The sequence below is a fragment of the Bubalus bubalis genome, chromosome 14 (genome assembly GCF_019923935.1).
Source record: "Bubalus bubalis isolate 160015118507 breed Murrah chromosome 14, NDDB_SH_1, whole genome shotgun sequence".
Classification (NCBI taxonomy): domain Eukaryota; kingdom Metazoa; phylum Chordata; class Mammalia; order Artiodactyla; family Bovidae; genus Bubalus; species Bubalus bubalis.
This window is the reverse complement of record NC_059170.1, coordinates 47272899-47287498: the sequence shown is the minus strand read 5'-3', so window position 1 is coordinate 47287498 and position 14600 is coordinate 47272899. Positions and strand designations below refer to the sequence as shown.

General features: G+C 42.8%; 1 protein-coding gene and 1 long non-coding RNA gene across 3 annotated transcripts in view; one reads left to right on the top strand and one right to left on the bottom strand.

Annotated features, from left to right (window-relative positions):
* Nucleotides 1-13712, bottom strand: part of LOC102414362 — an 83288-nt gene extending 69576 nt beyond the window's left edge. The window contains exons 1-2 of the long non-coding RNA XR_003103198.3: nt 13574-13712; nt 11707-11823 (exon numbers count right to left, since the gene is read on the bottom strand). This is a non-coding gene — a long non-coding RNA (uncharacterized LOC102414362). The remainder of the gene's footprint in view (nt 1-11706; nt 11824-13573) is intronic.
* Nucleotides 13713-13905: 193 nt separating this feature from the next.
* Nucleotides 13906-14600, top strand: part of ODAD2 (outer dynein arm docking complex subunit 2) — a 162150-nt gene continuing 161455 nt past the window's right edge. Inside the window, exon 1 of one of the 2 annotated variants that reach the window (XM_006041652.3) lies at nt 13906-14028. The gene's annotated coding sequence lies outside the window, so the exon portion shown is untranslated. The remainder of the gene's footprint in view (nt 14029-14600) is intronic. The other variant, XM_006041651.4, reaches the window with a different exon arrangement.

Genomic DNA, 14600 nt, shown 5'->3' with positions numbered 1-14600 from the left:
ACAACTCCAGCATAGATGAGGGCTCAGCAGCTAGGCAAAGATGCTAATTGGAGACTTTGATAAGTTAATTATGTCTGTAATTTTTGGGGTAACCACAAAAAGAACAGTATCAGAGTGCACCACTCCTAAATAGTAGTAGATAAAAAAGAACTCAGAAAAAATTAATCAATTCAAGCAAAAGGCAGCAGAGAGAAAAAGAATCATAGAAAAGATGGGACAAATGGAAACATAAAATAAGATTTCACATAATGTAAATATCTTAAATGCCTTCATTAAACACAAAGGTTGTCAGACTATATCTATATTATTTTTTACTTTATTTAAAAATTTTTTATTTTATATTGAAGTATAGTTGATTAACAATGTTGTATTCGCTTCAGCTGTGCCACGAAGGGAGTCAGTCATATACAAACATGTATTTATTCTTTTCCAAATTCTTTTCCCATTTAGATTATTATGGAGTACTGAGACAGGGATCAAGATCATCCCCATGGAAAAGAAATGCAAAAAAGCAAAATGGCTGTCTGAGAAGGCCTTACAAATAGCTGTGAAAAGAAGAGAAGTGAAAAGCAAAGGAGAAAAGGAAAGATACAAGCATCTGAATGCAGAGTTCCAAAGAATAGCAAGAAGAGATAAGAAAGCCTTCCTCAGGGACCAACGCAAAGAAATAGAGGAAAACAACAGAATGGGAAAGACTAGAGATCTTTTCAAGAAAATTAGAGATACCAAGGGAATATTTCATGCAAAGATGGGCTCGATAAAGGAGAGAAATGGTATGGACCTAACAGAAGCAGAAGATATTAAGACAAGGTGGCAGGAATACACAGAAGAACTGTACAAAAAAGATCTTCAAGACCAAGATAATCACAATGGTGTGATCACTCACCTTGAGCCAGACATCCTGGAATGTGAAGTCAAGTGGGCCTTAGAAAGCATCACTACGAACAAAGCTAGTGGAGGTGATGGAATTCCAGTTGAGCTATTTCAAATCCTGAAAGATGATACTGTGAAAGTGCTGCACTCAACACGCCAGCAAATTTGGAAAACTCAGCAGTGGCCACAGGACTGGAAAAGGTCAGTTTTCATTCCAATCCCAAAGAAAGGCAATGCCAAAGAATGCTCAAACTATCGCACAATTGCACTCATCTCACACGCTAGTAATGCTCAAACTTCTCCAAGCCAGGCTTCAGCAATATGTGAACCCTGAACTTACAGATGTTCAAGCTGGTTTTAGAAAAGGCAGAGGAACCAGAGATCAAATTGCCAACATCTGCTGGATCATCGAAAAAGCAAGAGAGTTCCAGAAAAACATCTATTTCTGCTTTATTGACTATGCCAATGCCTTTGACTGTGTGGATCACAATAAACTGTGGAAAATTCTGAAAGAGATGGGAATACCAGACCACCTGACCTGCCTCTTGAGAAATCTGTATGCAGGTCAGGAAGCAACAGTTAGAACTGGACATGGAACAACAGACTGGTTCCAAATAGGAAAAGGAGTACGTCAAGGCTGTATATTGTCACCCTGCTTATTTAACTTATATGCAGAGTACATCATGAGAAACACTGGGCTGGAAGAAGCACAAGCTGGAATCAAGATTGCCAGGAGAAATATCAATAACCTCAGATATGCAGATGACATCACTCTTATGGCAGAAAGTGAAGAGGAACTAAAAAGCCTCTTGATGAAAGTGAAAGAGGAGAGTGAAAAAGTTGGCTTAAAGCTCAACATTCAGAAAATGAAGATCATGGCATCTGGTCCCATCACTTCATGGAAAATAGATGGGGAAACAGTGGAACCAGTGTCAGACTTTATTTTTTTGGGCTCCAAGATCACTGCAGATGGTGACTGCAGCCATGAAATTAAAAGACGCTTACTCCTTGGAAGGAAAGTTATGACCAACCTAGATAGCATATTCAAAAGCAGAGACATTACTTTGCCAACAAAGGTCCCTCTAGTCAAGGCTATGGTTTTTCCAGTGGTCATGTATGGATGTGAGAGTTGGACTGTGAAGAAAGCTGAGCGCTGAAGAATTGATGCTTTTGAACTGTGGTGTTGGAGAAGACTCTTGAGAGTCCCTTGGACTGCAAGGAGATCCAACCAGTCCATTCTGAAGGAGATCAGCCTTAGGATTTCTTTGGAAGGAATGATGCTAAAGCTGAAACTCCAGTACTTTGGCCACCTCATGCGAAGAGTTGACTCATTGGAAAAGACTGATGCTGGGAGGGACTGGGGGCAGAAGGAGAAGGGGACGACAGAGGATGAGATGGCTGGATGGCATCACCGACTCAATGGATGTGAGTCTGAGTGAACTCCGGGAGTTGGTGATGGACAGGGAGGACTAGAGTGCTGAAATTCATGGGGTCGCAAAGAGTCGGGCACGACTGAGCGACTGAAGTGAACTGAACTGAGGTCCTTGTTGGTTATCCATTTTAAATATAGCAACATGCACATGTCAATTCCAAACACTGTCAGACTGTATTAAAAAAAAAATCAGCTATATTCTGTTACAATGAACATTATCTAAGATGTAAGTTTCCAGAAAAATTCAAAGTAAAAGGATAGAAAAAGATACACCAGGAACACACCAAACACAAAGCTGAGGTACCTCTATTAAAATCAGATAAAATATACTCCCAGGCAAAAATCATTACTACAGGGTAACTTTTTAATGATAAAAGGGTCAGATCTTTAGAAAAGACAAGAAGAAACTTCCCTGGCGTTCCAGTGGGTAAGGCTCTGTGCTTTGAAAAGCAGGGGGTGCAGGTTCATTCCCTGGTTAGGGAACTAAGATCCCACATGCTGCTCTGTGCAGTGCAGCCAAAAAAGAAAAAAACAATTAATTTGGTTCATTTAAATTTCTGTGTATCTATTAAGACAGCTTCAGAATGTTAAAAGCCAAAATGTTTCATGTGATTAATTTTGGCCACTGAGATATAAGTAGAACTGTGGTATGGCAATTTCCTTAAAAGAAAGCCAGTGCATGACCTTTGTCCCTCTTCATGTTTTCCTCCCTCCTGTTGGCTGGAAAGTGGTCCTCATGCTGGAGAGGAGGCAGACCTTGGAAATGTGAGTCCTGCCCAGCGGAGGAGGAGCCTGAATCCCCTAGGACTTTGCAGGGTTGACTGCTGCTGCAGACTACTGTTGTAATAAAATTCTGTCCTCTGTAAGCCACTGTTTTTGGAGTCTCTGTTTCTCACACCAGAACCTAATCTTAACTAATACAGAGTGAGCTTACAGAAGTTGAGGAAGTAGACACTTTTGCAAAGGAGGGGGAAAAATCATCATGGCTTTCCTAATCCCCAAAAGCTCCTGTAATGTTATTATAACACTTAGGTAATCAATAAGACAGGAGAAAAAACAGTTTCCTCAACTGACAACTGGCAATGTATTGCATATGGTTTATTAATCGTGCTTCTGCCTCTTTCAGCTGATTTGTCAGTTAGGAAGGAAATAGAAGATTAATTTAGTTCATTTAGACTTCCTTTTTTCCTCCTTTTCCTACCTTAAGAACTTAATATCCATGGAAATTACAAAATGGCCCATTTGTGTTTAAAATCCTCTATAGGAAATGTAATTGAGTAAATGCAATAGCCCTCAGAGAGAATGTACGCATTCTAATTTCTGTTCTATGATATCGGATTACAATCTGTTTGTCATCCCTAGAGACTTGTTTCATTCCTGCTGCTGTTGCCGTTGTTTTTTAATCCAGTGACAAAACCCAGAGAAGAACTGCTTCGAGCCCAAACACTTGCCAGGTAATATTACAGGGATAAGACTATGAATCACTGAGAAAGTCAAAGGAAGATTTCAATACAGAAAACCAATGCCAGTGACTTCAATAACTGCTCTTCAGGACCCCAACTCTGAAAGCTAATGGGTTCTGGCACATTGTGACTGGTGCAGATCCATACTGGAGCCTACTGGAGGGTGTGACTTAAGACCGCAAAAGGCAGAGGAACATGGGGCCTGAGACGCTCCATCAATGAACCAAGTGAGTGGCTTCCAAACTGGGAACACATGAACTCTCGCAAAAGGGTCTGTGGGTCTGAGATACTTTATAGGAAATCAGTTTCCAGATTACAAATTGTTTCTGAAATGTACCTAAATATATTCTGAAGCATAAGCCCCATCCTGGTTTTCCCATCCTCTCTTTTTACAATCATCCTTCCTCCACCTTACAAAACTCCGAGATGTATTCCAGTCACCAAAGAAGACAATTCGTCTCACTATAAAACCCTAACTTACTTATTTTCTTACAAATAAATCACACTGTGCAGTTAAACTAATTTTCATTGCAAATAATGTATCCATCATTTCATTATTTGAAAAGGATAATACTCTTGGCTTTTAGATATTTAATAGTATTATAGAGTTGACGGGCAAAAGACGACTAGTCACTCAAAGAATGCTTCTTTTCTCAAAATAAGTAATATCCCCCTTTAGTCATGTTCTCATTCGGTAGAGACACATGATTTACTAGGCATCTGGAAGCCATTCTTTTAAGACGTCTTCACTGTTTCCTTTGGTGTTTTTGGGAGACATCACCCGGATATTATTAATCCTCAGTTTGTTTTTCCAAAATATCAAGTCTCACATTAAATCCTTTATTCTCCATGAGGATTTCTGGAGTAATCACTTCTTGGCTAGACTACACATTTTCTATATCAAATAACTTTCCCTGCATTCCAGTGTATTTTGCTCTGAGTTTCTACTTTTTAAAAATCCAGAACAGGGACAAAGTGCTACCTGACATAAAATAGGGTACATTTTTTTATGGAATTCTGTATTCTTATTTAGATAAAAGAGAGAGTTTAAAACAAAAAGAGAGACTTTGAACAAAGTAATTTAGAAAAAGATTTTTAAAGACTCAACTGCATAAAAATAAAGAGACAAATCAGAACACTTCTCTAGGCTATTCATCCTAGATATTCTTTTTTTCAACACATGATTACAATGTGTTTAAATTATTTGTATACAATCCTAGATTTGCCTGCTAGAGGACAGAGAATATGATAAGGTGACAGAACTACCATGATGATGTAATGGGAATGAAGACCAATATCAAAACACACTTGTTGAATGATACATTGAGGAAGGTGTGCTGGTACACTGGATTATCAGTTCTAGCAATTTCTTTAATCTGCTGTAGTGGTGTCAGATTATCTACACCCTGGCCATGAGTTCATAGTAGGCAAATAACAGCTCTCCAACCTCTGGCTTTGGGCTTGACCATGTGATTTTTTGGATCCATGGGATGTCAGTTGACACAATGCATGGGATGTCAGTTGGAATGTTCATGAAAGTGATTCACGATGACAAGTACATGCCATACATAGCCACTGGCCCTCTGCCTGAGCTCTGGAACGAGATGTGGAACAGGTTTCACAGCCTGGAACCAAGCCTAGAAGCACAGCCTGAACCAGAGTACTTACTCCGGCCTCATCTAGATGAGCCAAACTGCAAGAAACGGCACCTGACCTACAGGTCTGTGAGTGCAAGTATGAATTCATGTGTACTGAGAGGGGTCATGCAGCGGTATTACAGCGCTAGCTACTTGTCACAGAAGCCTTGCCTCTTCTGATGTCTGAGTTCGTCAGGACTGGGTGTCTCTAAGTCTGTGTGATGGATGATGGAGCACAAGCTTTCCACAAAGTGGTTGGCCCTGGTTCTTTTTGAGAAATTGATTGAATCCTTTTTTTTTTTTTCCATAAAAATCACAGAGATGGGCAAGACTCTTACTCATCTTTGGTATTGCTCAATGTTTCTAAATTTCTAAATGACATCCTTAAATTGCTATGGCTTGGTTTTCCTTTTTAGGAATTATTGTTGACACCATTCCTGCCCCCTGCTACCCACACATGTTCCCTCTTGCAACACTTGTCTATTTGATTGGAAGAACTCTCAAGTGTCAGCACCTGTTGATCTCTGTGTCCATGCTGGTCAGCGTCAGGCCTGCCTGAAAATAGACATCGGGTTGCCAGTGTGAGGAAGGGGGCCAGGAGATAGCAGGGAGGGTGAGGGTGAGGGCGTGTGTGTGTCATCGGGAGCCCATATTTCCTTAGTTCCATGATTTCTGTACAGTGTTTTCGGCTGTTCCTGGTGCTCTGAGTGATAAACCTTTAGATTGGGGGAATAACTTATATGTCCAGCTACTCCTTGAACAAGGCTTTCAAGCTGTCTTCCTGTTTTCGGCCCACTCTGCACCTTCAGAGATGCCTCCAAGTTCTGAGTTTTTCCAGGGTCCATTTTTCTGCAAATGTTTTATTTTTATTGGCTTTGATCCCTTCAAGCTTTTAGGATTCAGCTTCTCCTCTAGGTTAAGCCATTTCAACCCTTCTGTTTTCTATTACCCATGTTCTGTTGGTATGTTTCACCCATTTCATCTTCCCTCCCATTCTCTTTCCTCACTGTCATTTTTGTGGTTTTTGGTGATGTGCACAATGCACATATTTGATTAGAAATTTAGGTTTAATTAATCCTACAGGCCAGTTTTTATCATTATTATAGATGTGCCTCAAACTGATAAGAGAATGCACCTCTCTGAGCTTCATTTCATTTTTCACTTATATGGAAATGAAGCATACAACATACTAGCCCTAGTCCCTCCCTCTTCCCATTCAGTTAGAGACTTTTCTTACTTTATCTTCTCACTCATTAAAGGCCAATCAATTGCACAACATGTAAATGTGAGATAAAGATCAGAGAAAACACTTTTGTGTTTTCAAATGTTTAAGGCAATCCTACACTTTTATTACCTTAGAATAAAAATCATTTTGTTTGATGCATATGAAATGACGGTTGATATATGGCTTAACTTTGAATTATCTGTATAAAGAACTTAAATTTACTCGTGCATTCTATGTCTATTGTTTCTTACACGGTCCTAATCATTTACTATAGGAACACAGGCTCATTGCAACACACCAAAAGATAAGAAGGTATAGAAACAAAAACATTCATAACTCTTCCCCATCCATCCACTTTCTGAGGCAACGTATAGTACTGATTTGTTCTGTACATCATCCATGATCTGTACATACAACTAAGAAATAATAAGTTAAAATTGTTTCACTCATTCAAGACATTAGGATTTGAGAAACAATAGATAATTTATTCCAGAGTAAGGCACTAGGCTGAGATGTAAAATTGTAGAGGTTATAACTGGAAAGTCAATTTCCTGCCTCACCCATATTGAAGTTATAGAAGGGAAATGAGTGGATTTCCAGGGAAGAGCTTTTTGGAGAGAGCTGTGCTGGCTATCTCTTTTCTGTTCACGTGCCCCTCAACCTCAGTTTAGAAGGAAGGAAGAAGAGGGACTTTAAGAAGACTACTTAGAGAGCTTAATACATGTCCTTCATACTGTGCAGTTGTGAGTCGGGGAGGAGACAGTGGATGAGCCTGGGGGATGAGAGACATGCAGAGTACAACTGAGGAAAGCCTCAATTGTGACAGGACTGACCTGCAGAGTTAGTTGAGCAGATAATGTATGAGTGCTTCCCATGGGTCAAATTTTGGCTGTGGGTGAAAAATACAGTGGGGGTTGGAGGAGGTGGGATGGCAGCTATAAAGCCTCAGCAGAAAGTAAATGTATGAACAGCTAGATTCCCAGGAATAAAGTCAGAGGAAGACGCTTGTTTAGGGATGGTGCAAAATACAGTGAGAAGGACACCAACACTACAAGATTTTTGAAATCCCAAGAAAAATATTCATAAAAGAAAGAGCCAGATCAGGCTTAATGCAAAGAATGCAGTTAGTTTTTGACAGGACAATTTATAGAGACTCCTTGTCCTTCTACTTCTCCCTTCACTGTCCTTTCTCACCTAAAGGGCTAGAGTGGGACTACAGGAAGGAAATAGTGAAGACCAGGACAAATAAGAAGCTGGCCATGCTTATCCTATAAGACCAGTATCATCCTGATACCAAAACCAGAGAATAATGTTACACACACACAAAAGAAATCACAGGCCAATACAGGTGAAAAGGTGCAAAAATCCTCGACAAAGTATTAGCAAACCAAACTCAACAATACATTAAGAAGATTATACACCATGATCAAGTGGAGTTTATCTCAAGGATGCAAGGATAGTTCAATATCTGTAAATCAATCAATGTGACACAGCATACTAATAATTTGAAGAATAAAATTGTATCATCTCAATAGGTGCAGAAAAAGCTTTTGACAAAACTTATTATCCATTTATGATTAAAACTCCCCCAGAAAGAGGGTATAGAAGGACTGTATCTCAACATGACAAGGGCCATATATGGCAAGCCCATTGCTAACATCTGTTGTTGTTGTTTAGTCGCCAAGCCATGTCTGACTGTTTGTGACCCCATGGACTGCAGCATGCCAGGCCTCCCTGTCCTGCTAACATCACACTCTATGGTAAAAAGCTGAAACATTTCTTCTAAGATCAGGAACAAACCAAGGACGGCCCACTGTCACCACTCTTATTCAACACAGTATTAAAAGTCCTAGCCATGGCAATCAGAGAAGAAAAAGAAACAAAAGGAATCCAAATTGGAAAGGAAGAAGTAAAACTGTCACTGTTTGCAGATGACATGATATTAGTACTATACAGAGAAAATCCTAAAGACACCATCAAAAAACTACTAGAACTCATCAACAAATTTGGTAAAGTTGCAGGATATAAAATTAATATACAGAAATCTGTTGCTTTTGTATATACTAGTGACCAATTACCAGAAAGAAAAGTTAAGAAAACAATTTCAGTTACCATCACATCATAAACAATAAGATATCTAGGAATAAACCTACCTAAGGAGGTAAAAAGTTTGTAAACAAAAAACTATAAAATACTGATGAAAGAAACTGAAGATGACACAAACACATGGAAGAATATACTGTGCTCATGGGTTAGAAAAATTAATACTGTTAAAATGACTATACTACCCAAGGAAACCTATCAAATCAATGCAATCCCTATAAATATCAATGGCATTTTTCATAGAGCTAGAACAAATAATTCTAAAATTTGTACAGACACATAAAAGATCCTGAATCATCAAAACAATCGTAAGAAAGAAGAACAAAGCTGGAGGTGTCACACTCTGATTTCAAATTATACTACAAAGAAAGGTACAGTAATCAAAGCAATGTGGTATACACACACAATAAACACTGATCTGGCTCACTCGTCTAAAACAGCTGTGTAATAGTCCTTCCCATGGATACACTGTATCTGTTTAAACCAGTGCCATACTGGTAGATGGAACTTCACAAATGGTGCAGTGGTAAAGAATCCACCTGCCAATACAGGAGATACAAGAGACTCAGTTTCGATCCCTGGGTCGGGAACATCCCCTGGAGTAGGAAATGGCAACCTGCTCTAGTATTCTTGCCTGGAGAATTCCATGGACAGAGGAGTCTGGTGACCTATAGCCCATGGGGTGGCAAGGAGTCAGACACCACTGAGCATATGCACCCATTGTGTTGCAGGCCAATTACACTTCAAAAACAAACAAGCAAACTCAAAGAAAAAGTGATCAGATTTGTGATTACCAGAGGCAGAGGGTGAGAGGAGGGGAATTAGATGAAGGTGGTCGAAAGATACAAGCTTCCAGTTATGACAGATAATTACTAGTAATGTAATGTACAACATGATAAGTATCATTAACACAGCCGTAGGTTATATATGGAAGTTCTTAAGAGAGTAAACCCTAAGTGTTCTCATCACAAGGGAAAAACTGTTCTCTATTTTTACAATTTATATCTATATGAGATGATTGGATGTTCACTAAACTTGTGACAATAAGACATTGTGATAATATACTGTGACAATCATTTTATGATGTAAGTCAGGTCATTATGCTGTACACCTTAAACTTACACAGTGCTGTATGTAAATATGTCAGTAACACTGAGACAAAAAGATGAACTTAGTGTGTAATGGAGGTTAACAAATGAATAAAGATTTGGATGTGGGGGTAGAAAATGTAAAGATAACGAGATACAAAGGCCCACCAGTCCCCTCGCCTTAATATGGGAAAACCCTGTAGGGCCATCCCAGACCCAGGGCAATTTAGCTTTTCTCCCCGTCCAGTCCTGTAGCCTTTACTCCCCTGGAAGAGTTCCTCAATGCATCCTTCACAGGCCTCTCTCCATCCTGGACTGTTTCTTAGGGGCCTGACCCACGGTGGTAGGTTATTAATAGTCATCCTGCTTCTACTCTTGCACCTTAACAGCTAGACTTCTTAGCAACATGAATCAGATCATGCCACTCTTTCCTTAAAATCCTCCAATTACTTTCATTTGCTCTTGGAATACAATCTACCTCTTCATTATGGCTTCAAGGTACTACCTTCTGTGACTGCCCACCTTGCAACCTCTTTTCCTCTTTGCTTACGGTGCTCCCTGCTATGGGCCTTACTCCAGGGATTTTGAATAGAGTTTAACAGACTCCTTTTTTTTTTTTTTTTCCCCAGAACTGGAACTGGACAACCCAGTTCTGTGAACAAAGTGCCTGGCGGTACATACCAGTATCCAAAAAAAAAAAAAAAAAAATACTTATCAAATAAATGAAAGTCTAGGAAGTTAGAATGTACACAGAAAGAGCTATTTCATTTCCAGACCATGGACTTGGTCCATAGTGCATCAGCTGAGGCTGCCATTCTTTGATGGTTGGTCTCCGTCTCCAAACAAAGGTTGGACCTGGGGAATTTGGCCTTTATAGCTTCATCAGACTTCATGCAAATGTCCCAACATCAGAATTCTGTTGAAGTCTGAAAAATTCCATTAACAGGAGATCTTGTCCCCACATGAGACTTAACTCCATTATTGCACAATAGAGTGATTGTACTTTTTGGCTAGATTTGTGAGGTTCCACTGTCAGTCCTTTCCGGATTGAGGTATCAGACACTCAAACCAACCTTCTCCTGATTCTGGCCTGTATATGCTCCTGTTGGCTGCCCCACACTAGGGGGCCCCATTCTAACACAGATGAATGGGCCCCTGAAACCCACCGACTCCCCTGTTTACAGAATGCCATGTCTGGAACTGTGTTCTCCCCTCCCCAATCATATGTTGAAGTCCTGTTCCTCAGAATGCAAACCTGTATGAGATAGGGTCTTACAGAGGTAATGCAAGTTGAAATGAGTTAATGAGGATGGACCCTAGTCCAACACGATGATTGTCTTTGGAAAAGGGGCTTTTTGCAGAGACAGGTGTACACAGGGGACATCCCAAGACATGAAGATGGCTGTTACAAGCCAGGGAGAGAGGCCCAGAACAGATCTTTCCCTCACAGCCTTCAGGAGGAATCAACCCTGCCAACACCTTGATTTTGGACTTTGAGCTCCTAGAGCTGTGAAACAATATATTTCTGTTGTTTAAGGTCTATGGTACCTTGTTAGGCAATCCTAGCAAATGCTTACGTGGAATGCTTACAACGTTTACTGTCCACCAGGGGAGCTGAGCCACCCTGAGCCGGGGTGGATGGTTTCATGGAGAGCTTATTTAGCCAAAAACATTCCAACCTTTCTCAGATGCCCATGGCAGACTTTCTCTAAAGTTCCACTGGACAAAACTGGGTCATGTTTCAGCTGCAGGCAATGCTGGGAGAGCCCTCTGCTACAGCAAACACCTGTGCACCCTCAGTGTTGAAAGCTCTTTTCCATAATACAGCCACTCAGAATCGTCAAACTGGTTCTATCAAGTGTGTCCAGGGAAACGTGGGCCTTACCTGTCTGCTTCCTGGTTCAACAAAGAATGTCAGGTAGCAAGCCATCTTCGGTCAGATGATTCATCAATTTTGCTCCTTCCGCAGGTCAGTCTGTCTTCCAGCTCTTAGGGATACACACTGAAAGGAAACAGAAAAGGTCCCTGTTTCATGATGCTGACTGCAGTGGCAGGAGTCAGGCAAAAAGACTAAGAGGAGTTAAGTTCTACTGGAAGGCTTCTTTAGGTAGGATGGTGCGTACCCTGAGAAATGGTCAGTTAAGCTGAGAGCTGAAGGTCAGCCAAGTTAGTGCTTCCACGTGGCGAGAAAAAAACTGTAAGAAGCCTGCTGGGAATTCTACAAATTTAAATGTTGTTAGAAGCTTTTCTTTTCTTTTCTTTTTTTTTTTTATCTTGAAGCTAATAAATTCCAGTTTGGAATAGGATTAAGGAATGATAGATTCTGACTTGGCATGAATTTGGCCAATGCTCAGATCTTGGTTGGTGCTGGTTTGTTTCTGCTTTGCAAACCAAGGTCAACTGTCCAGCACTCTGTAGATCTCTGGCCAGTTTCTACATTGGGCCCAGTAAATGTGTTCTCATATTCTACAGCTGATTAAAATCCACAAGTAAAATGAAATACCAGAAGAAGCTTCATGCCTCTGAAAGGTGGCCCCTTCCCAGCTTGTTGACCCTCACCAGGTCATGACCCTGCTTCAGCTCTACAGGCATGACCCTGTGCTCCTGAATGTAATCTTACCACCTTTTAAAAAAATTTTTATTGGGCCCCTTACACCTACTGGCATATAATCTTCCTTTCTGGTGCTTGCAACTCTAGGCTTCTCTGGAAGGGAGGTCCCTTCAGGCAAAAAGATTCCACTCCTAACAAGTTTCACAATCTCAAAAAGAGAAGATAAGAACCCAAAGGAAAAAAAAAAAAAAGAAAAAAGAACCCAAAGCAAAGGCCACATCAACCTTGTTTCTCTGTGTCTGCAGAAAGCTGTTTTTGAGTGGCAACAACATAGTACCCTCACATGTGGCACTTGACATCCTCACAGATCTGCTGGCTTTAAGGAAAAACAATCCAGTTCTAGTTCCTCAACACTGTCTCCCTCCCTCCCTCCCTTCCCCACCACCCCCCCAACTATCCGCGCTGTCCCCAAACACTCCATCAGCCAAGACAGTACACTGCTCATTCCCGCTTTTTTTTTTTTTTTTTTTACCCAACAAATATTTTCCTTTTTTCCACTCCCTCCCTCTGGTTTTTCAAGGTTGGTCTCCTGTTAGTGGGCTTCCTAGTGCTCAGTGGTAAAGAATCCATCTCCCAATGTAGGAGACATGGTTCAATCCCTGGGTCAGGGTGATCCCCTGGAGAAGGAAATGGCGACCCACTCCCACGGACAGAGGAGCCTGCAGGGTTAAAGCCCATGGGGTCGCAGAGTCAGACACGACTTACCCAACTAAGACTTAACAATAACTCCTGATGGTAGAGTGTCTGCTGGTGGGGTCAAAGTCATCTTGGCACACAGAGGCGAAAGGCATTTAGAAACAGGGGGAAATGTCCTCATTTCATCCTAGTTTACGAACTAGAGTATCCAAGAGCAGTTTCTGCTTTTCCAGTTAATATCCTAGAATTCTAGTTTATTTGCTTTCTGGAGAGAAAAATGTGCATCTCAAACATCCTGTAAGAGGCCCTGTGCTATTTTTCAGAACCCAGGAAAGATTTCGGGTACACAGAACTCCTCAAGGAACGCCATGGGACTTCTGTCTAGAAGCCTAGGGGGAAACAAAACGGCGTTTCCAATGACCATTTTCCATTTGCTTTCGGTTCTATCGTGAAATTGCTGCTAAAACCTCTCACTGCGCGTTGGGGAAGGTGACAGGTTTCCCACCTGGTGGAGCCAGGAGGACGCGACCTCGGGTTGCTGGAGAAGAGAGAACAGAGCGCATTTGTCTCCGAGGCGGCGCGGGGCTCGGGGACTGGACGCAGGGTTCTGTGCGGGGGCGGGACTCGGGGACTGGACGCGGGGCTCGGGGAGGGGGCGGGGGCGGGACTCCGGGCTGGACGCGGGGCTCGGGGTGGGGGCGGGACTCCGGGCTGGACGCGGGGCTCGGGGTGGGGGCGGGACTCCGGGCTGGACGCGGGGCTGGGGCGTGGGCGGGACTCCGGGCTGGACGCGGGGCTCGGGGTGGGGGCGGGACTCCGGGCTGGACAAGGGGCTGGGACCGGGGCGGGACTCAGGGCTGGACGCGGGCGCGCGCCCGGCACCGTGTTTACCCGGCGTCCTAGCAACCGGCGGGCGCGCGGGCGGAGCGCGGAGTGCGGGGCGCTGAGCCGGGTGCTGCGGTGAGTGCGATGGGCGGGCGCTGGCTTATTTGCAGCAGTCTGCGGGGATGGAGAAGTTGAGGAGCCGTGCTCAGGCCTCGCTTCTGTCCCCTCCCGGCTTCCCTTTCTCCCCTTAGACCCGGTATCCGCCCCCTCCGCGTCTCTCCCATCCCGTCCAGCCCCTGCTTCCTCGCGGACACACCGCTCCTCCCGGGCTTGGGACCTTGACTCTGCAGCCCCCAGCCCGGACCGCATCCGCGTCCCCCTTCCCCAGCTGCCGCTCTCGCTGCTCCTGGCCTGCCTTCCCTTCTCCCTCCTGCGTCTCCGCAGCTTTGCCTCCATATCCGTGCGTCTTCGCTGCTGCTTCCTCCCAACCGTCTCCGTCCTCCCAGTCCAGGACCGCGGCCTCCCGCGCAAATACTTGACTTGACTCAGTTCGAGGACCGGCTGGTGCCATCCTTGCGCATCTCCACATCGGGTCTGTTTGTTTTTATTCAGGGCTCGGTTCCTGTCAGCCCTGAAATCAATCTTTTTTCAAGTTTCATCGCCTGGTATTCTCGTTCTCTGGACGCCAGCGCAGGCACTGCTCCTAA